The following is a 26408-nucleotide window of genomic DNA, read 5'->3' on the forward strand; positions in this document are numbered from 1 at the left end:
AGGGCCTACTTCTCCAATTCCAGCTCTATAGCACTTAATGTTCCCTCCAAAATTGCGCTGGGGAGAGCAATCTCATGTCAGAGAAATAAATTCAAAAGTGCTTCTTACCAGGGCTGAGGGAAATTCGTACTTTCAATCCAGAACTCAGAAAATATCAGGCTTTAGATTGCTTTGGGAAGTTCACAAAATAAATTCAAGAATCCTGATATTGAGTAAGGTCTACATACACATTTGGTCTTTAAAACTATCATTTTTAAAATAGGTGATCACCAATAATCTTCAGTAGAATGTACTTGTTTACCCAAGAAAGCTATTTAAATAGCCATGTTTCATAAGCATTAGGTTTTATAAACATCTCCTTTTCAGAGTCCTTCATGACTTTGGGGCACACTGTGTATTTAACCCCTGGACACACAGAGCTTAGTATTCATCACAGACACCAAAGGGGCCCCTATGAGGATCTCTGTATCTTTTTAGTCTATTCCTTCTCCTCTCCAGTATTTTGCCCAGCATACACAACTCCCTCCACTGGACAACCTCTCTGGACTCATGGGTGAAGAGAAGCAGAGTATGCCACCCCAAAATATGCTTTTTTGGCTTATTGATTATTTAGATTATTTGATTAGTTTGGGCTGATTATTTTTGCGAGGTTTCAGACACAAGGGAATCTTTGAAAACAGAGTAGAAGTTGCTCTTTTGTAAGGCACATGTACATTTAAAAGGGAAATCTTTTGTAAGGGCATCTCCCTCTCTGTACTTGGGAGAGGACAATGACTCTAAATCTAGAAACCGACATAACAACCGTACCCTTATTTATTGTGCTTTGCTGGAAAATTTTCCATAACTGCCTCCCCCCACTTTCTTTTGTTCTTAGCTGGAGATGGTATTTAAGGTGGTGACATGGGCCATTTTGGCATGTTACTCAGTTTTCCTGAGTCTCTCCCATGTGTACAGGAGGTATATATGTTATTAAACTTGTTTGCTTTTCTCTTGTTTAATCTGTCTTTTATTACTGGAGGTCTTAATCAAGAACCTAAAAGAGTAGAGAGAAAATTATTTTTTCCTCCCCTACATGGACAATGATGTGCATTGGGACAGTTTGCCTGGCTTATGTGCACTTGGAAACAGACCCCTCACAGCCTTAATACACGTGATTGTAATTCTTCCCTCCAAATGGATACTCTAGCAAAAGCCATAACTTAACACAATTCTGGGAAGCATCATACACATACAAGATCCATGGTGTGCCATTCAACTGGAGTTGTGATGCCTAGGCCCTGTCTCATACTCCAGTTCTATTTCTGTTCCCCTAAAATGAGGATCAATCACTTGTTCACATTGCCCTTAAAGTCAATGCCTCCACGCTTTTTTGATTATTCGCCCTTAAAGTCAATGCCTCCACACTTTTTTGATTATTTGCCCCATCAATAAAATATCTTTAATCACACTCTCATATATATTTTTATTTATAAAATATATACATATGCCAACACAGATACACACACAAAATAAAGAATTTTTGAAATTGTGAAATACAACCTAAATATACATAAAACTTCTAATAATTATTTTTTAGAGAGAGGGAGAAAGAGGGGGAGAGAACCATTAATGTGCAAGAGAAAGGTCAATTGGTTGCCTCTCTCACACCCCCAACTGGGGACCTGGTCCGCAACCCAGGCATGTGCCCTGATGGGGAATCGAACCTGGCGACCTTTTGGTTCACAGGCCAGTGCTCAATCCACTGAGCCACACTAGCCAGGGCTAAAAATAAATGAAATCTTTAAAAAAAATAATAACACCAGGGACATAGAGGGTCATTTGGTAATGATAAAGGAGTCAATTCATCGAGGGCATATAATAATCACCCTGGCTGGCGTGGCTCAGTTGGTTGGAGCATCATCCTATGGCCAAAGGGTTGTGGGTTTGATTCCTGGTCAGCACATATGCCTGGGTTGTAGGTTTGGTCCTCAGTCCAGGTGTGTGCAATCCCCCATCTGGGCACGTATGAGAGACAACTGATCTGTGCTTCTCTCTCACAACAATGTTTCTTTCTCTCCCTTCCTCTCTCTCTAAAAAGCAACGAAAAAATGTCCTTGGGTGAGGCTGAAAAACAAAGTATATAAAAATCATAACTGTTTTATAAATTTAATAACAGAACTTCAAAATACTTGAGCCCTGGCCAGTGTGACTCGGTTGGAGCATTGCCCATAACTGAAAGGTTACAGGTTCAATTCCCTGTTGGGGCACATACATAGGTTGCAGGTTTAATCCCAGATCCAGGCAAGTGCAGAAGACAACCCATCGATGCTTCTCTCTTGCATCAATGTTTCTCTTTCTTTCTTCCTCTCTCTCTAAAAATGTCCTTAGGTGAGGATTGAAAAAAAATAGCCCTGGCTAGTGTGGGTCAGTGGATTTGAGTGCCAGCCTGTGAACCGAAAGGTCACTGGTTCAATTCCCAGTCAGGGCAAATGCCTGGGTTGCAGGCCAGGTCCCTGGTTGGAGGCACATGACAGGCAACCACACATTGATGTTTCTCTCCCTCTCTTTTTCCCTCCCTTCCCCTCTCTCTGATAATGAATAAATAAAATCTTTTTAAAAAACTGATAGAACAGAAAGGTGGCATAATTAATTCCATAATTATAGTCAGAGGTTTAAATACCCATCTCTCAATAATTAATAGAACAAGTAAACAAAAAATCAGCAATTATATAGGAGACTTGAACAACACTATCAACTAATGGGACCTAATGAATCGACCAAGAGCAGAATACGCAGTCTTTTCAGGTACATGTGGATGGCCATTTACCAAGACAGACCACATCGTGGGCCAGAAAGCAGGACTCGGTAAATTTAAAAGGATTCGGTTACACAAGTGTATTATATGACCACAATAAAATTAAATTAGAAATCACCAATAGAATGATCTCTGGAAAATCCCAATAACACAACTCCAAAAATGCGTGGGCAAAGAAGAAATCAAGAGAAGAAAGTATTTTGAACTGCATGAAAATGAAATGGAACATTATAGCTTGTGGAATGGACCTAACGCCATCCTTAGAGGAAAAGTTATAGCACTAAACACCTATTTTACAAAAAATAAAGGTCTGAAATCAATGACCTCAGCTTCCATGATTAGGTGTGAAGCTAAATGACTTATACAAGCCATGTAAATAGATTTTCTATACATGAATTCTCTACCTTTAGATTCTCTTTTTTGAGATTCTTACTTTTGGCCTCTTTTGGTGACTAGTAATGACAAACAGGCCATATCCTTTCTTTCTCTCACTCATGCCTCAGTTAGGAAGAATCTCCCTACCACCATTTGTATCCTCTTGGAAGCTTGAGCAGAAACCAGTTTCAGACTCAGGAGGAAGAATATATGGGAGCCCTGGCTGGCGTGGCTCAGTGGATTGAGCACCAACCTGTAAACCACGGGGTTGCTGGTTCAGTTCCCAGTTGGGGCACAAACCTGGGTTGTGGGCCAGCTTCACAGATTGAGCTCATGTGAGGCAACCACGCATTGATGTTTCTCTCTCTCTCTTTCTCCCTCCCTTCGCCTCTCTCTAGAAATAAATAAATAACATCTTTTAAAAAAAGAATATATGGGAAAGGCCATTTAAGCCAGTTTCCAGTCTAGGCAAAAACAGCGCTCACTTCTCACTAGTGATCCAGTCTGCATCACCTGCTCTGAAATATCCACAAAGAGTTTTGGGGTCCAAAGCACTACAGAGTGTATATTGGCCTGCTTCAGTTGCCAAAACAAAATACCACAGACTAGGTGCTTTAAACAGCAAAAATTTATTTGCTCACAATTCTGAACAATGAGAAGTCCAAAATCAAGGTGCTGACCATTTCAGTTCCTGGTGAGAGCTCTCTTCTTTGATTGCAGATGGACAGCTTCTCACTAAACCCTGATATTTCCTTTCTTCAGTGCATTTGTCCCCACTTTCATGATGTCATCTAACCATAATCACCCTTCTCCAAATACCACCACAATGGGGATTATGGCTTCAACCCTTGAACTGGAGATGAGAGACACAAACCTTCGGCCCATAACAGAGTCTTCATAATAAATAACCCTCCCAGAAATCTTTGACATGGCAGGTTGCTTGTAGAGAATTCTGGGACTTCCGGTCCAGTCATCATTACTCCCTTCTTGAAGACCCAGCAAATACTATGCATCACTTTGAACAACATTAAAGAAAAAGATCTCTTTATTATTTGAGGGCACATAATGGCATTACAACATTAGTACAATATTCATAACCAGAAGAAAGGGAAATGTGCTGCAGAAGAAGGGGAAGGGCAGAGGAAGAACCCCAAAGTAGCTGAATGCCAATGGAGCAAAAACATGACTTCTTATCCAATGTGATCTTAACTGTCAAATATCTTCAGGTCTTGGCTCTATCAATCATCAGCTGTGGGACTTCGACAAATTACTCACCTTTCTGAAGCTCAATTTACACATTCATAAGATGACAATAGTAAGAGAAACTACTTCTCAAATTTGTTGTGAGACCATGAGACTATATGAAGAACACTTGAAAATGGTGATTTCAATATTAATGTTGCCCATTATTTGGATCAGTGTGTTCTCAGTCATCATCTCCCTCCAGAGACACACATCGGAGACACTAACACATAATTGTGTTCCCATAGTTTGTGCCAGCCCCTCCTCTCTCCTGGGATGAATATTTGAAGATGTAAAACTGAGGTTAAATGTCTTTTCACCCAGTCTGCATGCTTCCACAAATTTTAGTAGTCTAAATTATATAATCCCACCATGCTTGCTCTTTGTTAGAATCAAAAAGATCCAACTCTCTTCCAACTACTTTGGTTAAATATTTTCCAGTGGATTTTAGGATTATTTAAAAGAAAAAAAATCCACTAACACATTAACCCAATAAATACTTGAGTGTCCACTAAGTACTGTTCTAGGTACCAGGTGTACAGCAGAGAACAAAACAGACTAAAGTCCCTTACACTTCAGACCAGTATAAATAACTACAATAATATAAACTTCTCAAAGTCTCCTGACTTGGTTCCAGAACTATTTAGAATGGTCACTGTCTCCATTCTAAAATAAAGTTGGTATTTAATTTGTATTTTGACAGTGCAAACTAATGAAGGAATCTTTAGTGCTAGAGATGAAGTAATGTGGAGTTCATCAGGTGACATGAACATCAAGAAAATGACATATCGTTTAAAACATGAGCATGCTAAGAGGAGAAAGAAAAACCTCTTTGTGACAATCATTAATTTTTCATTCTCTTTAAAGGTTTATTTTACAATGGAAGAAGGGAGGAAACATCATGTGGTATTTCTAATATTTAACAACCCAAATCCACAATAAATATATCTAAAACAAAAGAATTTTAGAAGTAACTTCAGCAATCTGACAACTGTATTGAAAAATTATAAGTGTGTGTGTTTTCTCATCCTTACAATTTTAAAAGTCACTGTGTAGTTGTATTACTATATTTTCAAAATAAGTTTTTCACAGGGCCCAGAAAGCCAGCTTCATTGCTAGCTATGAGATAATCTTTGAACATTGATACCAATCATATCAAAACTAGCAAAAGTTTAGCTGCAATTCGCAGCAGGGTGTAGCGCTATCTGCGTTTCCTTTTTCAAAGTGAGTCCTTTGATACTAATCTGAGGGTGCCAGCTTTCTATTTCGCTGGCCCGAGCCTCCTACAAGTTGCTGATTAATTTTATGGAGTGGAATTAAGATCCTGTCTGAATCAATAGACGTTTGTAGCACAGATTGCTAATTCTCCCCTGACATCCATTTTCTATTTATTCTAAGGAAATAGAAATTTTAGCTAGGCACAGCATGGATAAAGTAGGTGAGAGCTTGGGAAGCAGCTTATGAGCATCGAAAGCAATAGCATTGGGGTAAGTAAGACAGATTTATAGCATTGAGCAGCGTCTGCTTGTTCTTGCTACTTTTAGCAGCATCCTACAGAGGGATGGACCCCTGTCAGAACTAGCTAGACAGAAACCAAAAATGGAAGAGAACATAGCCCTATCAAGAGGCATTTTTATCTGCGGCCTGAGATTTCAGAGCCCCACACAACTGCTAAAGCCAACTGCTTTCTGCAACTCCACAGTGAAGCAGTTTAAAGAGGCTACAAAAAAGAAAAACTTGGAAAAGAGAAAACGTTGGGCTCCTAAAGCACCTTTCTTCTTGGCCAGTAAATGAGAGCCAGAATAGAGGTAAAGAGCCTATTGAGAATGTCAACCTCCCACCCAAACCTATTAAGAAGAGCCTAAGAAAGCAACTACCAAGTTGAATGATAGGAAAATGAGTCAGCACAGAGAACCGTGAAAAAGCAAGGGACTATGCCTTGAAGAGATTGTGGACCAGTTACTTCTTTTTTTTCTTCCCCTAAAACTATAGCTTTTGTCATCTTTTTACACTAAAAAAGAATATCTTACTATTGGATCATCCTTCTTCCTCTGGACCGGTGCTTGGGGCCACTCTGACACTCTGTATCTTCATCACCAGTCAAGGAGAAAGGTCTCTGCAGGGCCTCCTTGACGTACTTGGGAAGCAGGAAGCTATCAAGCTATCAGTATTCCCTGCAATCAGGACCACCCCATTGACAGAGCAGAAGGGGTCAGGGGTCTGCTGATGAATGCAGCTACTTCACAATTCGGTCACATGTCAGTAATGACACAAGGGTTCCCAGGCAGTCAGGCCCTTGAACAAGATAGATAGTCAGTGCTGCCAGAATGTGCCATGGATGAGCAACAGGGACAGTGCCTGCGGGGTCTCCAGGGCTATCAGCTCTCAGTTACCTCCAGGTGTTACCAGCTGGAGAGTTCTTGCTCCTCCCATGATAGGAATAATGGAAGGAGCCAAATCAACAGAGAAGGTGAAGTACATTCAGAAGGAAAGAAATTTATTAAAGACAAAGTGGAACAGCACAGTGCACTGAGGCAGCGCACACTGGACAGAGAATAGTATGGCGCCCCGATTTACAGTTGGGGTCTGCCTTATATGGTCACACGCTTCCTCCACCCCCTTTGGTGGGCTGGCACTTGACTCATGCAGACACACAGCAATTCCTCTGTTCTTTGCGTTTCCCCGCTAGCAGACTGGCACTGGTCTGCACAGGCGCAGAGTGGATTTCTTTGTTCCTCAGGTCCTTCTTTTGGCCAGCTGGCAGTGATTCGCATGGGTGCATAAGGGCTACATGCTCTAACATGCAACGTATGCTTCATTACCATCTTAGATCTCCACCCAAGGGTGTGTCTTTCCCCTGGATTTGACTCAGGTTTAAGTGGCCTCCTACACAGGGAGTGACTTTGATTGGCCTGGATGAGGGGGGCCAGCGCTGGGGTCCCCCTGCAGCAGGACAAACTGCTGCTTGCCATTGGTGTCCACCATGCACCGCACATCTTCAACTGAAAAATCTGCAAAACCAGGGCAGCTGCAGGAGGGGTGCCTAGGAACAGAAAGCCGTTTGCCCCTACGGAAAACCCCAACTTCAGGGACCATGGCACAGGGCTTAGTCAGGTTCCTCAATTCTATGAGCCCTTCTACCCCTGGGCCTTGCTGTTTCCTGCCTCCTTTTTCCAGAGTTCATGGCCAAGACAGACTCCCACTGCCTGGAAGTGACCCTATGGGATGGTTACTATTAGGTTTCAGGGGTCGGCGGAGGTAGAGAAGGCCAGCAGCCAAATGCTGAATAAGATGGGTTATTGAGTATGCGAACACGGGGGGCTTGGGTCTTGGAGTTAGATGTCAGCATCTGGGGTCAGGGTGGGGTGAGTTTTAAGGAGCTCTGAGACTTGGAATACGTAAGCAGTACAGGACAGGCTAAGCTGCCCCCTTGTACAGCCAGCAGGTTGGTGGGTGGTTGGACAGTTGCCATCTCCTGAGAGTCACCGTAGTCTAGGGCAGCTAGGGGTAGGGGGAGGTGAGGTGCCTCATGGCGGGCTTTTGTTTGGAATGGCAGGCTTTTGAATGGTGGGCTTCTATGTCACAGTTACTTCTACAAGTAACTGAGAGGCAGTAAATAGACCAGAAGCCTGTTAAATGTTAGAGGGAATCTGAACGCCCAAGAAATCAAAAATTTAGCATGCAAATACCTATGAGGATTAGATCCTCTGTAAGAAAGAAAAAATAATCTCCCCTCTACATTTCTAGGTTCTTGCCCGAGACACCCAGCTCCATAATACAAGATAGACTAACAGGAGAAAAACAAACAGAAGTTTATTAACATGTATGCATCCTGTATACATGGGAGAGACCGAGGAGAACTGAGAAACTCCCTGAATTGTCCAAGCCACCACCCTAAATACCACTGTTACTGAGTGAAAGGGGGCTCTTTCACGTGGCGCCTTGGTGTAAAACCCAACAACTAGTGTTGAGGAAAACAGCTCTTTATTTACAACATTCCAACCTGGGGAGGAGAGTGAGCACTTCAGTTCAGAGCCCTGTTCTCCCACAGGACCCAGCACTTCCCTTGCTCCCCAAAAGGCTAGAAGCCAAAAACATGCCCAGAAGTTCCCCATCCCTTATCTGTCAGCTGTCTCCTTCAGGATCTGGGGTACGATGTCATCAGCCTCCGTATAACAGTCCAGGAAAACATGTGCTTTGCCCTTTCAAAGCCACATGGTACTCTCCCTTTCAAAGCAGCATGGAGTCATCAGCCTCCATATAATAGTCCAGGAAAACATGTCCCATGTTGCACTGGATCACGCATGGTTCTCTCTTTGCCCTTTCAAAGCCACATGATGTTCTCCCTTTTCAAAACTGCATGGAGAACCCAGCTAAAATGTCTGCCGGCTATTTTTAAATCCTTGACTGCGTCCTGTGACGCAGTCGGTGTGGTAACCGGTTCTGACCATTCACAGAACCTTGAGCAGACTCTGTGTGCTCTTTCCGTATCATTCCATGGTCCAAAAACTCCCCCCATCTTCTTGGGGCCTTGGAAGTATCAAAGCCATTTGTGTAACAAAGACACTAGCCACTAGCCACAGGCATGTGAAGGCATCCTAAAAGCTGTTTCTTTTTCCTCATCCCCCAACCTGCAGGCTCTGGGGATTTTTGGAGACCCCCCACTCTGTAACACCACTTCCAGCTAAAGACAAGGAAGGGTTGGGTGTGAGGAGTCAGTAATGGAAGGGTATCAGGGAAAGCACAGCAAATGAGGGTAAGGTTGTTGTGCAGACTGAAGTCATTGCCTTCTCTGTTGATGAGTTCCCAGAAATTTAGAATTATCCTTCTCTTTCTGCTGTACAGAGGGAGACAGGCTCACAAGTGATTTCCTTCACAAATGTAAATATTTCTTAGGAAAGGATAACTTCTACTTGGTTTTCAGAGCTTCTCTGGTACCTACTGTTTCTTTAAAATAATTAGCTCAACATAATCTTTTTGTCATGGAGGCATTTTTTGGGGTGGCAAATTCTGCTCCCCCTCACCACCAAGCAGTGTTAAGGTGCCCGAAATGTTCAACAGGAAACCAGCTATGAAAGCGGAGCAATCCCCAAGAAAGGTCCACTGCAGATATGTGGCCATGGCAATCAATGGAAATGAACTTTCCAGAGGGCAGAGACTAGGGCCATAGAAGACAATGGGGTACCTTTAAGAGAGCAGAGCTCGGGGCTGTCAGATGAGCTAACTGAGGAATTTAATCCAATACTAACACAAGGAGCTTTTGCCTTTCCAAGCTAGTAGGAGTCAATAATTGCTATGAACTGATGACTGCTGAGTGATTCCAATTCTCCTTTTTCAGTATCAGCATTTCTTTTCACCTTGATCCTACTACACCATTATGTTGTGGATAAGGCACTTCACTTGTCTTATTTTTTATAGTCTGCAGGATCACAAGGAGACACAGCAAAACCTGACATAGGGGATCACACATCATTCAGAGATTCTGGACTTTGACATGTATGTAGTATAGGAGAGGAAAAATAATTTTCCCTCTGCCCTTTTAGGTTCTTTTTTTTTTTTTTTTTTTTTTAATGATAGGTGAGATTGTTCAAATATTTTATTTATTTATTTATTTTTAGAGAGAGGGGAAGGGAGAGAGAAGAGAGGGAGAGAAACATCAATATGTGGTTGCCTCTTGCGTGCCCCAAGCTGGGGACCTGGCCCACAACCCAGGCATGTGCCCTGACTGGGAACTGAACCAGCGACCCTTTGGTTTGCAGGCCGGTGCTCAATCCACTGAGCCACACCAGCCAGGACATTTTAGGTTCTTGGTTGACAACCCCGCCCCCCCCCCACACACACACCTGTAATAAAAGACAGATTAACCAGAAAAAAAACAAAGTTTAATTATATGTATACCTCCTCTATACATGGCAGATACCCAGGAAAACTCCCCCAAAAGGTCCCAAGCCACCAAACTTAATTGCTTTCAGCTAAAGACAAAAGGAGATGTTAGCCTGGGAGGAGGCCAGTTATGCAGGTTATCAGGAAAGCACAGTAAACAAGGGTATGATTATTATGCAGATTTAAATCCTTGCCTTCTTGATTAATAGGAGTTTCTAGAGATTTAGCCATCCTCCTCTTCCTGGTAAGGGAAGGAGACCACTTTACAAATGGAGATTTCCCTTATAAATGTAAATGTCTCTTAACAAAAGGGTAACCCTACTCCACTGTTTCAGAGCTGCTTCTGTGTCTGCTGTTTCTTAAAACTAAGCAGCTCAAGATAATCAATAGGCCAAAGAGGCCTGTTTTGGAGGAGGCAAATTCTGCTCACGTACTCTTTCCCTGGCAACAGGTGTATTCTGTGTGTGGGGAGGAGGGCATGCGTAAATATGTTTGTATAGCCAGAATAGCAGAATGGCCAAGGCCAATAGTTTTCCCTCAATGTCTGTTTGCCCCTTCCTTTATCATAATAGAATTATGAACTGAGTATGTGTCCACCTAAAATAAAAACTTTATTTCCCACTTGCCCTTATAATTAGATGTGGTCATGGAACTAAGTTCTGGCCAATGGCATGTGAGAGGGAGTAATGTGTGCAACTTCCAGGTTATGTCTTTAAAGAAAAGGTACATGCCCTTCCCTTCCCTCCCTCCCACTGATAAGAATATAGAGAGCTATCTGGAATCAATAGACCATGGAAGCATTCTATGGATGGCAGAACAAAATAGAGGGAGCCTGATTTTCTGACACTATAGAGTACCATACTATCCTAGACTTTTACAGGAGAGGTTTTATTTATCTTTTATACACAGTCATACTTATAGCTTAAGAAGTAAATCATAATTAATTCTAGATATCACAAAGAAAATAGAATATTTCTCAGCTTTGTATAAGAAAGACAGCTTCTTTAGCTTCGAGCAATATGAAATGTAAAATGTGATAGACAAAAGATTAATAACTACCATATTAACAACTCATTCAAATTAATGAGAAAGACACCTAAAACCTGTAGTTAAGAGAATAGACAATTCTTGAGGAAATACATATGGTGAAGGAAAATTACTTGGAAAATGTTTATTCTACACAGACACCAAAGGAGTGAAAATTAAACTAATTAAAAATTTTACATTATACCTAATAATTATATTAGCTAATGCTGATTGAGGACCTATTTCATGCTTCATTTTACACATGAGAAACTGAGACTTGAAGAGGCTAAGCAAATCACCCAAGTTTACATAATGAGCAAGTGCTCAAAGCTGAATTTCAAACCTAGGGTGTCTGACTTCAGAGTCAGTACACTCAGCTACTAAACTGTATTGCCTCCCATGACAAAAGAACATTTATAAGGATAACACACAATGCTGGAAAGACTGGTAAAGTGATTCACTCATTCATTACTGCTCAGTTTGCTCTCAGATACCTCACTGCCCTTCTCTGGCTCTATTCTGTATCATAGGAAACTAAATTTTTCAGGTTCCTTTGTTCTCTGGCCTCTAGGTAGTTTTGCCCAATGGACAGTACTTGCAGAAGACTGGAGAGCAAGAAGAAGAAAAAAATGCGAAGCACCTTTCTCCCTCTCTCTTTCAGCTTCTTAACAACATCTCTTCCATGGATCCAGCTTTTGCCACACTAAATCTCCCTTGATGGTCCCAGCTGGCACTAGACAGTTCTGACTAGGCAGACCCAGTCATGGTTCTAATTCCCTTCAGACGGCCCTGGTTTTTCATCCAATTGTCCCTCCAACCCTAAGGGCAAGAGCATCTTTCTGCTGTTGCCAATCTCTGAGTTACTTCGCCACTAACTTCTCAGCTTCTCCATTACTGTTAACATCAATTTCTGTTTTATTTTCCCTCTCTTAAAGGTACTAGAGTGGTTTCTGTGGGTTCTGGTAGAACTTGACTTAATATACAGACAACACACCCCTTTGGGGAATAAGAGCAATAATGATGATCATATAGGTTAACGCAGTTTTCAACCCTTAAAACTGTATTTTAAGGAAATAATTTAACAGAAACAACAAAAATTTGCACATAGATGTCCATTTCAGCATTATTTATAATAGCAGAACATGGGAAAACACCAAATATTCAATGTTAGGAGAATGGACTAAAAAATTCAGGGTACACAGCACAATGGAATAATATGAACCATTATAATTATTGTATCACTCAGCTTTTGCTAGGTTATGTCACAGTAACAGCTGATCCCCAAATCTCTGATTTATCACAGGTTTATTTCTCACTCAGTTACCTATCCTTTGCAGGTTAGCTGCAGCTCTGCTTTATCCCAGCACCCAGTTGGGAGTACCAGCCCCATGTTGGTCTCAAGTCAGTAGAAAAACAACAAGGACAGAATTACACAATAACTCTTAGAGCTTAGGCTCAGATGTGGGACATGTCATTTTTGCTCAAATTCCACTGGCCAAAGCAAGCCAGATGAAGATGCCTGATATTAATGAAACAGATAATTCTCCCACAGGGAGGCCCACAAGGAAATGGCCCTGTAAACATGACTCCAGACGAAAGGGGTAGCAAAAATTTTCAACAATGGTAAAATCTACCACAAAAATCAAGACTATAAAGAAACAGGGAAAAAATGTTTTATATAATGTTAAGGCCCCTGGCTGGTTTGGCTCAGTGGATTGAGCGTCGGCCTGCGAGCTAAGTGTCGCTGGTTCGATCTTCCAGTCAGGGCACATCAGAGAAGGAAAACTCTGACTCCAAAAAACCTCCGCTGCCTTGCGGCATACCTCTTCAGGGGAAAGGCTAGGGGAGTAAACCCCGACAGAAAATCCGGAGCCGGAGTCCCTAAGGCGGTTGGACGTTGTAGTCAACACCGGCAACTCCTGCGGCGCACCTGAAGCCAAGCTGTATTGACTCCGTCTTTCCCTTGGACCCTTCAGCTGCGAAGAGAGGGGGGGTCTGCTGCATGGGCAACAGCAGACCCTCCATATCACCCTGCCCAGGCTCTGTAGCTTCAGCTTCACTGGAGAGGACACTCCAGCGTCATCAACACGGGAGGAGACAGATACCGTGTCACTCCCGAGTCGGACTGCACAACCATTCTCGGCGGTGCAGATAGACTCTTAAGAAGCTACACCATCGTCTCTCGAGACGGACGGCTGCCGACGAATGTTAAGGAAAGTAAGAATCTACAAAAAGATTTTACATACACTATTTGTGGTGGAATCTGCTAGTGGTCCACCAAAATCCATTCTAATGTGATTCTTGGGCATATGAAGTTATATATAGTCCTATGACTAAATCCTAGTCAGTGACACTATCTACCTGGAGATAGCATTAGATCCCACAGATGAAGGGCTCAGTCCTGCAGGGCCCCTTCCCTCCAGAATTCAGATACCAACTTCAAGTCCAGTTTGTCAAGTTGCTTCTAATTAACTGGCTATAAATTGGAGGTTTCCATGATCCCTTCCTTGTGCTTGATTTATTTGCTAGAGCAGCTCACAGAATTCAGGTAAATAGTTGACTGACTCAATTACCAGTTTACTGTAAAAGGATATAACTAAGGAACAGCCAGATGAAAGGAGTGCCTAGAGTGAAGTATTGTTACAGAGTGGGGGTCTCCAAAAATCCCCAGAGCCTGTGGGTTGGGGGATGGGGAAAAGGGAATAGCTTTTAAGATGCCTTTGCATGACTATGGCTAGTAGCTAGTGTCTTAGTTATGCAAATGGCTTTGGTTCTTCCAAACCCCAAGGAGATGGGAGGGAATTTGACTATGAAATAGTGAGGAAGGAGCACACAGAGCCTGAGCAAGGTTCTGTGAATGGTCAGAACTGGTTACCACACCCACTGCGTCATAGGACTCAGTAAGGGACTTAAAAATAGGAGGCAGACATTTTAGTGAGGTCTCCATGCGGCTTTGAGAGGAAGAGAGGAGGAGAACTCCATGCTGCTTTGAAAGGGAGAGTACCATGTGGCTTTGAAAGGGCAAAGCACATGTTTTCCTGGACTGTTATACGGAGGCTGATGACATCGTACCCCAGATCCTGAAGGAGACAGCTGACAGATAAGGGATGGGGAACTTCTGGGCATGTTTTTGGCTTCTAGCCTTTTGGGGAGCAAGGGAAGTGCTGGGTCCCGTGGGAGAACAGGGCTCTGAGCTGAAGTGCTCACTGCCCTCCCCAGGTTGGAATGTTGTAAATAAAGACCTGTTTTCCTCAACACTAGTTGTTGGGTTTTACAGCAACGTGAAAGAAGCCCCTTTCTCTCTGTAACAGTTTTGGCAACCCCAGATGGGACTAATGGAACCTGTAACCAGGTTCTCTCTTAACAGTATGGGGGAAGCGGCATGGAGCCTCCACGCCCTCTCTGGCACACCACCTTCCTGGTGGGGTGCCTCCGCCTGCTCACCAACCCAGAAGCTCTCAAAACCCCTTCCTTTTGCATTTTTACAGAGGGTTCATTAGAAGGCACACTGATGAAATCATTGGCCATTGGTGATTAATTCAACCTCCAGCCCCTCTCCTCTCCCCAGAGGTTGAAGGGTGGGGCTGAACATCCCAAGCCTCTAATCACAGAGTTGACTTCATTGGCAACCAGCCAATGAAGGGGCTTTCTAAAAGTCACCGCATTAACATGAACTCAGGTGTGGCTGAAAGGGGCTTGTTATGATTAACAAAAGGCACTTGAAGTCATATCAATTAGGAAATTCCAGCAGCTTTGTGAGCTCTGTGTCAGGAATGCAGACAAAAACCAAATATATGTATTTCTTACTATAAATCACAATTTTGCAAGGATCCACTCTCATGCACTCTGACTTAGCATCTCCCAGCTTTTCCCTCCCACATCTCGAGGCTCCTGACAATGGGTCAGAACACTGCAGAACGAGAAGTTTAGAAAGAAGTCTTGTGATACCCTCTCTGATCGGGAGCATGCAGTTTGAAAGTCAACAAGTGATCTTTTTAGGTACTAAAAGGGGATGAATAGCCGAGTACAGAAGGTTTATTGAGACATTCTCTTGGGAAATACACCTGTAAAGAACTAAGGAAAACAAAATTGGACAGAGGGAGACACTGACCCAGGATGAAGCTGCAACCAAGGCTTCAGCCTATCTCACATGAAGCTCTGAAACTGGAATGGTCCTTCAGTGTAGTTCCAAATGAATGCAAGGATGACAAGACTGTATTTCCACGGCAGCCAGTCACTAGCTGAGGGCTACCTACAGAGTGCCTACCTTCGTGAGGCAGATTCCTGAAGGCAAAGGCAATTGCTAGCAAGGAAACATGTAAGCTGTCAGGAGCCAACAGCCTCAGCAACTCAGGCATAGGTGCATTGTTACAGAGAGGAAGGGGGTTTCTTTCACATGGTCCCTTGGTGTAAAATCCAACAACTAGTGTTGAGGAAAACAGGTCTTTATTTACAATATTCCAACCTGGGGAGGGCAGTGAGCACTTCAGCTCAGAGCCCTGTTCTCCCACGGGACCCAGCACTTCCCTTGCTCCCCAAAAGGCTAGAAGCCAAAAACATGCCCAGAAGTTCCCCATCCCTTATCTGTCAGCTGTCTCCTTCAGGATCTGGGGTATGACATCATCAGCCTCCGTATAACAGTCCAGGAAAACATGTGCCGTGTTGCACTGGATCATGCAGGTTCTCTCTCTGTCCTTTTCAAAGCCGCATGGTATTATCCTCTCTCCCTTTCGAAGCCGCATGGAGTTCTCCTTTTCTTCTCAGAGCCTCATGGAGTTCTCCTTGCTAAAATGTCTGCCGCCTATTTTTAAATCCCTGACCATGTCCTGTGTGGCAGTGGGCGTGGTAACCGGTTCTGACCATTCACAAAATCTTGCTCAGGCTCTGTATGCTCCTTTCTCACTATTTCATAGTCAAATTCCCTCCCATCTCCTTGGGGCCTTGGAAGAACCAAAGCTATTTGCATAACTAACACATTAGCTACTAGCTATAGTTACGCAAAGGCATCTTAAAAGCTGTTCCCTTTTCCCCATCCCCCAACCCACAGGCTCTGGGGATTTCTGGAGGCCCCCACTCTGTAACAGCATGACCCTGAAGAGGGGATCTTGGTGGAACACCACAGTTTCCACTACAAATGCTTTTTGTCTTTGCTATAATCTTAATGAGGTCACTCCATACAAACTCTTTCTAATTCACCTACACCAGTGGTTCTCAACCTGTGGGTTGCGACCCCTTTGGGGATTGAACGACCCTTTTACAGGGGTTGCCTAAGACCATCGGAAAACATATAATTACATATTTGTTTTTGTGATTAATCACTATGCTTTATGTTCAATTTGTAACAATGAAAATACATCCTGCATATCAGATATTTACATTATGATTCATAACAGTAGCAAAATTATAGTTATGAAGTAGCAATGAAAATAATTTTGTGGTTGGGGGTCACCACAACATGAGAAACTGTATGTATTAAGGGGTCGTGGCATTAGGAAGGTTGAGAACCACTAACCTACACACTCATTCTCTTCTACCTGCTTAGCCAAAAACTGTTTTCTTCTGTCTTCTACTACTGTTATCCACACAGTGGATCTACGGCAAACCTCCCTTGCTGGCTCACTAGGCAAGAGATTTTTTTTTAAGAAATCTCTTTGTAATTCTCTCAACTTGAGAGTTGAGGAGGGTGGGCAACTTTCAGCCTCTGTATGAGGATCTCTTAGAGCATCATTGAGCTTATCTAGCATTTAGGAAAGATAAATTGAGAGTCACAATGAATTTATTTAGAAATTTATACTGAGCATGTTTTCTATTTGAAATTACACTTTTGGAAAAGAAATTAGAGATTACTTTGTATTGGTTAAGGGAACTGACCCTCTAAATGTTTTTATTCCTATTATTAATTAAAGTTTGACTCCAAACAAGGAAAAGATGTTGAACCAATTTTAATTAAGCTCTTTCTTCTGAGAAAGGTTACCACTCCCAAGATGACAGCTTTGGTAGAAATGAGCGAGCGGGGAAGTTGACCACAGATGAGGGCACTGGTGTGTAGGAGTGGGGAACTAGCAAGGAAAGGGTTGATCTTGGTTACCAGATGGAGTTACTGAGATTGGTGTACTATATCCATTCAGTTTAGGTGATAGGACAAGACCCAACCCAATTCCTCTGGCTTATTCCAAAAAAAAAGTCCTGGTGAGTACAGGTGAGTCATGTTCTAGTAGTAGCGCTAACCCATTATCCATCACCAGACACGCAATTCCCAAGTCAGAGAAGCTGAACCAGGAAACAATGAGTCTGTCCCCATGGGTAAAAGGGTGGGGGGTGGTGTCTCTTCCTTCTTTATCCTCTGCACTTAATAATTTTATTTCCCCACTTTAAGTGTCTTGGTATAAGAGGACTCAATTTCTTGTGGTCATGAAAAGGAAAATTAAAATAGGCTGCCTTTAGGACACTACTGAACAACACAGACAAATGAGCAAAATAGAACCAGAGGCAAGCAAACAAGGAACAGACTGAAAGTGACCAGGCGGGAGTGGGGAGGGGGGAGAGGGGGGAAATAAGGGGAAGGTTCTAGTCAAGGAACTAGTATAAATGACCCGTGGACATGGACAATGGGGTAACAGGGTGGGGATGGACTGTGGGAAAAGGGGTGGGCGGGGTGGGGGGGAGAAATGGGGGGAAAAGTGGGACAACTGTAACAGAAAAAAAACAATAAATAAAATAAAATAATAAGCTGCCTTTAGTTCTAGCAAAGTCAGAAGGCATTTTGACATACTCATTATTTAGGGTACTGCCCAGTATAGGGGTAAGTACTAAATGAAGGTGGTTAGGTGGGAAGCAAAGTAGGGTTTAGAATACACGAAAAAAATTAGATGATGAGGAACCCCTTTCCCACTGAGAATCACCAAATCACAAGACAAGAATCAATCAAAAGTCTACACAGAATTAAAAAGTAACATAATTTAAATAGAGTATTTTACTAAAAGAGCACATTTGTCTGAAAGTGATCCTGAGAACTCAGGCTAAGTTACAGGCAAAAAGCTAACTGGAACCAGGGCTCTGCTCTTCTCCCAGAGGGATGGTCTGCACTCAAGCTCAGCTTCCCATGGGACTTCCTTCCCTTACAGGAAGACTAACATACACTCAGTCTCAAGGTCCCAGACAATGTCTATAGATAGCTGCCACCCCAAATCCAGATTGACTGGCACAAAGCGGCCCAAGAGGTCCATCACCCACAAGGTTCCTCGTAGGCTTGCTCTACAAGAAAGGAGAACCCAGGATCACCCTTTAGGCCCAACAAGGGCTCCCTCCCACCAAAGTTCAATTAGCTACTACTGGCCCAACCCACCACCTGCAGAAACCAACCCTGAGCCACAGTATGGCATAATTTCTCAAGGACCCCAGCCAGCTACTTGGGTAAATTGATTACTTTGGATCCCTTCCACACGGGGTGTATGTGACTATGGGGCAGCAGATTCATTCTTTCCAGAACTGATTCATACTCTTGTTAAGAGTTTGCCTTTCCCATCCACAGTTCCCCCAGCAGCACCGCCATTGAAGAGCTTACAAAATGGTCATCTATTGATGTGGTATCCCGTACAGTATTGCCTAAAACCAATGGACTCATGTTACTGCAAAGGAGTTGCAGATGACCATGAGAACCCCCGGTCTCATCACATACTTCATCACTCAGAAGCAGGCTGTCTAATGAAATGGCCCATTCAAGGTTCAGCTAACCTTTTAGCCTTTACATCATACCCGGTGGAGTTCGGTTAACTTGCTAAGAGGGAGCCTTTGTTGGTCTCATGCACAGCCTCTTATTCTTGTCTTCATGAGTGACCCTGGGTGAGACCAGAAGAAGAGCTGCCCAGCTGAGCCCAATTCAAATTACTAACCTACTGCATAGTGAGCAAATACAAAGGTTATTATTTAGGCTATTATGTTTTGGAGTAGTTTGTTATGTGGCAATAGATTATTGATCCAACAAGTGAGCCCAAAGTATCTTAAATGGCATAAGATATATCCGATGCAGCTGCAGAAAATACAAGCTAAGTTCTATCACATTCTAAAGAGAGCTCCTAGGCCCTTCCCTAAAGGTTCACTAAAAGGCAGCAAAACCGGTTCTATGACTATCACCCAAACACCTCCTCCAGCCTGAAGAAGAGAAGGCTAGCTCTTCCTCCTGCTGCCCACGCAGGTGGCAGCCACCTCCTGCTCAGCATCATGGCTGCCCTCAAACCCCTTGTAAAACCCAAGATTGTCAAAAAGAGGACTGAGAAATTCATCCAGCACCAGTCAGACAGATCTGTCAAAATTAAGCATAACTGACGGAAACCCAGAGGCACTGACAATAGTATGTGCAGAAGATTCAAGGGCCGGGTCTTGCTGCCCAGCATTGGTTACAGGAGCAACAAGAAAACAAATCACATGCTGCCCAGTGGCTTTCAGAAGTTCCTGGTCCACAATATCAAGAAGTTTGAAGCGCTGCTGATGTGCAACAAATCTCACTGTGCTGAGATGGCTCACATTTCCTGAAAGAACCGCAAAGCCATTGTGGAAAGAACAGCCCAGCAGACCATCAGTCATCAATCCCAACCCCAGGCTGCTCAGTGAAGGATATAAATAGACAGCATGCGTGCACACTGTATTTGTGTTAATAAAACCATAAAATTCTGCCAAAAAAAAAAAAAAAAGACTAAAAGAGATTTTTATTACTTACCACTCTTGAGGAAATGTAGATATTCTCTCCTGCTAGCAAGGGCAAAGCCAAGTGAGGGCACCTCTGAGAGCTGAGTGAGGGGCATCTTCAAGATGTATCACCCTCTAGCTGCTTGGTTACTGAACACTGGCTATCCGCAGCAGAGAATTTTAGGGAGAGCTGACCGCATATCCTCGGAGTTTGGAAACTGAACTCAGCAAAGATACTGCTGTCTGACATCTGCCAGAAGAGTTTTGAAGAGAGGAAGATTATGAGGACAGGGCAGCATGTCTGTTGTTCAGTATTGCAAAGACATGTGAGTTTCCCATGGATCAAGTGAACATCATAGAAAACAAGCAACTTTGAGCCTCTTGCTCGTGCCCTGCCACTGGGTGAGGGGATCCTGGCAGTAAGAAGTTGTGGGTATTCCACAAAAAGCAGGAACTGACAAGGAGTTAGAAAAGACTGAGTCCAGCCCTGGCCAGTGTGGCTCAGCTGGTTGGAGCAGTGTCCTGTACACCAAAAGGTTGGGGGTTCAATTCCTGGTCAGGACATGTACCTAGGTTGTAGGTTTGATCCCCGGTCAGGGCATATATGGAAGGCAACAAATTGATGTTGCTCTCTCACATCTATGTTTCCCTCTTTCTTTCTCTCTTAAGTCAATAAACTTTTTTTTTTTAAAGAAAATGTTGAGTTCTTATCAAAGAACTGTACCTTGAGGAGGGTGCAGAAGAATTACGCTCACCCCGTGACAGAGCCAGCATTTGGGTGTCAGTCACATAGAAGGCATTAACAACCAAGAGAGGATTTATACCAGCATTGAAAACCAAAGGAGACCAGGGACGGAGGAAAGAGAGGCCAAACAGAGGAAAGAGGATTATTTATTTGCGTCCTCAAATCTTCCCAGTGGAAGCCTGAGAAGAACCCGCAAATTAAACCAAGGGAGAAAGAGCCAATTTCAGGCATCTGCCATGTGCAGAGAAGACAAAGGCATCTATGACTGCACCTGTAAAGCAGTAACTTGCCCGCCTCCATTCCCACCCTCTTCATCCTGGGAGGAGAACAAAGTGTGCTTAGCAAAACGCAGGAGGCGATGGAGAAGCCTAAGGAAGAGAAAGAAAAGACCTATACCTGCTTCCTTGACTTTAAACTCCTCACTGATAAGAGAGAACAAGGTGTAATTTCAAATCGAGTCGAGTTGATTATTTTATGGGGCTGCTGGCTGTCTCCCAAACCTTTTTTTTCTAAAGTCATAGATCTTTGCTAGGTACAAGACTGCTTAGAATAAGACCACATTCCCCAGTCTCCCTTGCAGGTAAATACAGTACTGTGATTACGTTCTTGCCAATGGGCTGTAAACACAAGTTGTGTTAACAACTTCTGGGTTGTGCCCTTGAAGGAAATGGGTAAGCCATTTCCTTCTGGATAACTGGAATGTGATATGGTGCTAAACCACTCTGGACCAAATATACTACGATAACTTCTACGGATGGTGGAGCAAGAAGACAAGAGAGTAACTCCTGCTCACTAGTGGAACAGAGCTGCTGTATTACTCCACTTTTGCCATGTAACAGGCAAAAGTCTCAGTGCCATATTACAATGCACATTTAGCTCTCATCAATGGGTTTGCGAGTTGGCTGGGGCAATTCTGTTTGATATGAAACCTGAACTTGAAGGAGGTTTTCTACAAACGTTTTAACATGATGGTCCCCAGTATGTGGGATGTGCAACAGGAGCGAATGTCTCCCTTTCTGACAACATCCAGCTTCCAAAATGAGTGTTTCTTTAAACTCCGAGGTGCTCTGCTTCAGGATGTGGGTCAAGTTCAGCTCTGCTCTACATTATCATTCTTATCACCAGGCTGGAGTGGGATTAGAAGCTCTCAGGACAGTGGAACGGAGGTTCCTCCCCATAGTGGCACTTGGAACCACTTTGCAGTTTTGCTCACACTTGTGGACACAGCATCTTGAGCCCCGCTCAGTAACACCAGCACCAGAAGTGCTGCTCCCTCCTCTTAAGTCTGAGTTACAGTTCCAATCCCTCCTCTAAATGTCTAAATTGTAAGAATCCCAAACTCTTCCCTTAGTTCCCCAGCTCTAGGCACAGTAGCTGCTTCCTGCAGTTGCTATCTCTTCTATATATTGTTTTCTTCTTGCTTTTTCAGTTCTCTAATGATCAGTTCGTTATATCACATTCTTTGTTAAAATAATCAGGATGGTTTGTTTCCTGACAGCATCCTGACTTTACGAAATCCTATTCTTGTGAGACTCAACTCAAACATTTTCTCTTTGATATATTTCAGGACACCCCACCCCAGTATCTGTACTCATTTTTATCATAGAATTTACTGTGAACTGTCATCATTGTTTTTTCCTCATCCACCTCCATCTCAGACCAAAAGCTCCCTCGGGTCAGAGCACATCTGTTTCCTCAGCACCTGGCACATAGGAAACTGAACGACACACGTTCAAATGAATGAATAAATGAATGAGTGAGGAAAAATAAAACAGGAACAGAAGCAGTTAATAGTGTGAGATTTGGAAGACTCCCATAGCGCCAAAATGAAAGAGAAAGTTAGATGGTGCAGCGACAAACAGGACTGGGGCAGTCAGCTGCGAGCCCAGCAGAGCACACAGTAAGCTCTCAATAAATAACGCGAATCGACAACAGGATGTAGGGGCAGCTGAGACTTGCAAAGAACACTCGGTGACAGGGAGGGGAAGGAGAGGGGAAAGCCTGGAGAACGCCCGGGGACGCCAAAATGTGTTGGCCCTTTGGGCTCTAGAGGGATGACCCAGCCTTAAGGGACGCCTCTCACTTAGCCTCCGGCTCCTGCCCAGCCCTTTCCGGAGTTTCATTCTAGTTCCTCCGCCCCCTCCTCCTCCTCCACTACGCGCCTCCAGAGGAAACAGGTAAAACCCGGAGCACTGGGTGCTATTGAAGGGGCTTTTCTGGGCATGCGTTATCGGCCCGCCTGCCCGCCCCTGCGCAAGCGCAATAGCCTGCTGTCAGCAGGGCTGCCCCTTGCCGATGTTGGGGAACGCTCGCTTCGAAGCCTGCTCAGGCTACTCTTAATTGACCACCTTTCCAGTGGGCCCCTGCTGTGGGGAAAGACTCGCGAGATCGCTTTCGGCAGTCCCCGGCGGCGCCATATTTGTGCCTGGCGAGCGACGGCGCCCACGGGAGACCTGAAGCCGGCGATTCGCAAGCCAAGCTCTAGATGAGAGCAGATCCAGGAAATATGAGGCGGGCCTCGGTGGGAGGGACGCACTGAGGGAGGAGGGAGGAAAGGGGGCGGTGGCGAAGGCTCTCATCGTATCCGGGCTTCGCGCGGCGCGCACCCGAAGGGGGGGGTCGGGCGGGGAAGCGACGCCGGCCCGGACCCCCCGCGGGAATAGGCTGCGGGAGAGACTGCGAGGCGGCGGTGAACGGGGAGCTGCGGCTGCCGGGTGAGTGTCCGTGAGGAGGCCCGGCACCTGCCCGGATGGGGGCGTCGGGGGTGTCCCCGGGGTCGTCACGGTGACCCCGCACCCGGAGGGTGGGCGTGTGCGCGACTGCTTGGCCTGGGTCTGTGGGGCTGCGGGAGGTCTGCGCAGGGCCTGGCGCGCCCGCTCGCGCCCGGGACGGCCGTGGAGAGAGGGAGTGGCGGGGGGCCTGGGTTAGCCTTCGCTCCCCTGAACGGAGGGGAAGATGTCCTTCCTCGCCGGACCCTGGACTTTGAAAAGAGTGAACCTCTGTGGACGGGCTTCAAGCCCCATCAAGGCATTTGGGGATGAAAACTAACACACCAAGGTTGGTGTCGTTGAGAATTGTAAGGAAGGTTAGTAGTAATTGTTCTAAAAGAGGTTTGCAAATGATTGTGGGCAGGTGTGAATTACGGAGAAAACGTCGTCTACGTTCATTTCAAGATCACACGAGCAGTCCTCTGAGGTCCAACAGATTAAAGTTATTACCACTGGAGTTCTGTAGTTTAGTACTGTGTGCCAGCTCATTAAAGTTCGTAAAAGCAGGATTTTGGGGGGTGGCATAGGGGACAAGATGGGTTATAAAGTAAGATGCATATAAAGTAAGAAGTTCATAAAGCATTTATGTCCTTATACTGAAGAGGAATTTTTAAAAATTGCTGAAGGAAACTTGTTACCTTTGGTCCAGACAGGGCTTCTCAATTCCATGTGTTCAAGTGACGATTGTCAATCAGACAGTTTTGGCATGTAATGTATTTACTGCTGGTTTGTTAAAACAATACTGAATTGGAAAGAGTGATTTGACAGTTGGAAAAACTTCCTTTGCACACGTTTTTTATTTTGGAAGGAAAAGGGGATTTACTTTTTTTTTTTCCCCTTTGCAAATGTTTCTCAGTAGTGCACAAGAACATTTGTAAGAAGAAACATTTACATAAAAAATGGGCTTTTAAGCTGAGTTAAAATGTTCACAGTATTAAATTTTAAAGGGTGTCATTACCCATGGTATGCTTTGCGATGGTGTCTTTTTATGAACACTGGAAGATTGCAAGCATACACACACACACATAATTTTAAATCACTGTATGATATGAACTTTTTCAGCTTTAGCTTCCCCCATCTATTTCCCTACAACTGGCTTAAGCAAGGGAAAGACTTGAGTGAACATAAATGGTAAATATGGGATTAATCTATTCTGTCATTCTAAATTTTCTTCCACATGTTTGACAGTCTTCTCAGCGATACCACACTCTGTACAGTTTGTGTTGGAGCAAATGGAGTTAACATTGATTATATTCAGGCACTGAGCTTGGAGAATTAATGTCTTTTTGCACTTAATCCTCATAGCTACCCTGTGCCAAAGGTAGCATTATCCCTGTTGTACAGATAACGACACTTAACCTCCAGTACTCCTGTAACTTTCCTGAGGAGGTCATATAGCTGGTAAGTTGCAGAGCTAGAACTCAAAACTCGTGTGTCTCATTCTGCAATGTGTTTTCTTTCTACTGTGCTCTGCATAAGTGTATGTGCTGACTGATACAAATTTTATGAAAATGGAAGTTTTGGTCACAAAGAGACCTTTCAATTCTGTTGGTAATCTTGAAAGCTTTCAGTGTTCTTGGCTGAAGATAATCTCAAGATCCGCCTCCCCCCCCCCCCCCCCAGATGTCTTCATTTTCTAGCCAGAGGTAACATTTTAGCAGGTTTGCGGATTAGTAAGGATTCCTAGTAGCCCATAGTGTCCTGTCTGAAATTCAGATGTTTTCAGTAACTATGCCTCCAGTTTCAGCATGCCCAAGATACTTTTAATGTTTTGTTTATTCTGGTCCTGAATAATTTTTCAAATTGTATTATTAAAATGAAATATCGACTATTTATAGGAGTTGGAATTTGCTTTATCATAGCTTGGAGGTACACACACACATACCCACCCACCTACTCCCTCACCCACCTACCTTCTACAGCAAGTGGAGTACTTGATAACAGACACTGTTTTTTCTCTCTTTAATGTAGTACACAAGTTTTGGACTTAGTTCGTGGTTTGCAGAAAACACGGTAGCTATTCTGGGATCCACCATAATCTTCCGTGGAGCTAGGCAGTGAAAGACCTTCCAGGTTTCCAGGCAGTATATCAGATGTAGGTGAAACAGCAGGAACATCTTGGCTAGTGCATAGCCATTGGTCACTTTTGTCCCCCACTGGTCCCTGCTCTTGTATCTTTGATGTGCTTACTGCCCAGCTTGCCATCTTGGCCATTATCTCTGCTTAATAGAGTTCAACTGGAAGAGTAGCTGCTGATATTTGAAAAACAATAAAAAATAAAAAGGATGCTAGATACTGGCACTCATCCTCCAGCAGCTCCTTGGGCTAGGGTTATGTGTATCTGTCAAATTAATTATTCCTGGCTGGAAGTTCTAAGAAGTCATGGAATTAGGGATTTACTGCTCCATATTTTAAGAATTTAGTTAAGTAGCCATGTCTCACAGAAGTTCGGGCATTAGAGGTTGAGGAAAAAGAAGTCCTGTGTTCCTCAGGATGCATCTGCATGTATGTGTTATATGGAGTTTAGAGCTTTGCTTGAAATAAAACGTTGGAATCCCAACGGGCAATGTTTGGTCTGAATTAGCAAGTTTTTCATTATAGTTATACTCCCAAGAAAGAGTTAAATATACTTACTTGTTTGTGAAGGTAATTATTTGTGGTATTTATTTGGGCTATTGGAGCGAAAAAAATCAACAAATGATAATGTAATTGACTACGTACTCGTTAAGTAAATAAAGCCTTTATGAAATGATTTATATTGCCGCTATATAAATAAGACACCAGGAAATTGTCTCCTATGTTTTTAGAAGCTTATCCTCATACCTTCTGCATAATAAACCTCAATTTATTACCATGACCACAAATATTCATTTGTCTAAAAGTGAAATGT

General features: G+C 43.7%; 1 protein-coding gene and 1 pseudogene across 1 annotated transcript in view; one reads left to right on the top strand and one right to left on the bottom strand.

Annotated features, from left to right (window-relative positions):
• Positions 1-6440: 6440 nt before the first annotated feature.
• Positions 6441-7598, bottom strand: LOC149991681 (tRNA 2'-phosphotransferase 1-like; annotated as a pseudogene).
• Positions 7599-23400: 15802 nt separating this feature from the next.
• TAB3 (TGF-beta activated kinase 1 (MAP3K7) binding protein 3) overlaps positions 23401-26408 on the top strand; it is a 57587-nt gene continuing 54579 nt past the window's right edge. The window contains exon 1 of the mRNA XM_090264460.1: positions 23401-23464. The gene's annotated coding sequence lies outside the window, so the exon portion shown is untranslated. The remainder of the gene's footprint in view (positions 23465-26408) is intronic.

The sequence above is a fragment of the Furipterus horrens genome, unplaced genomic scaffold, assembly GCF_987537825.1.
Source record: "Furipterus horrens unplaced genomic scaffold, mFurHor1.1.pri manual_scaffold_17, whole genome shotgun sequence".
NCBI classification, from domain to species: Eukaryota; Metazoa; Chordata; class Mammalia; order Chiroptera; family Furipteridae; genus Furipterus; species Furipterus horrens.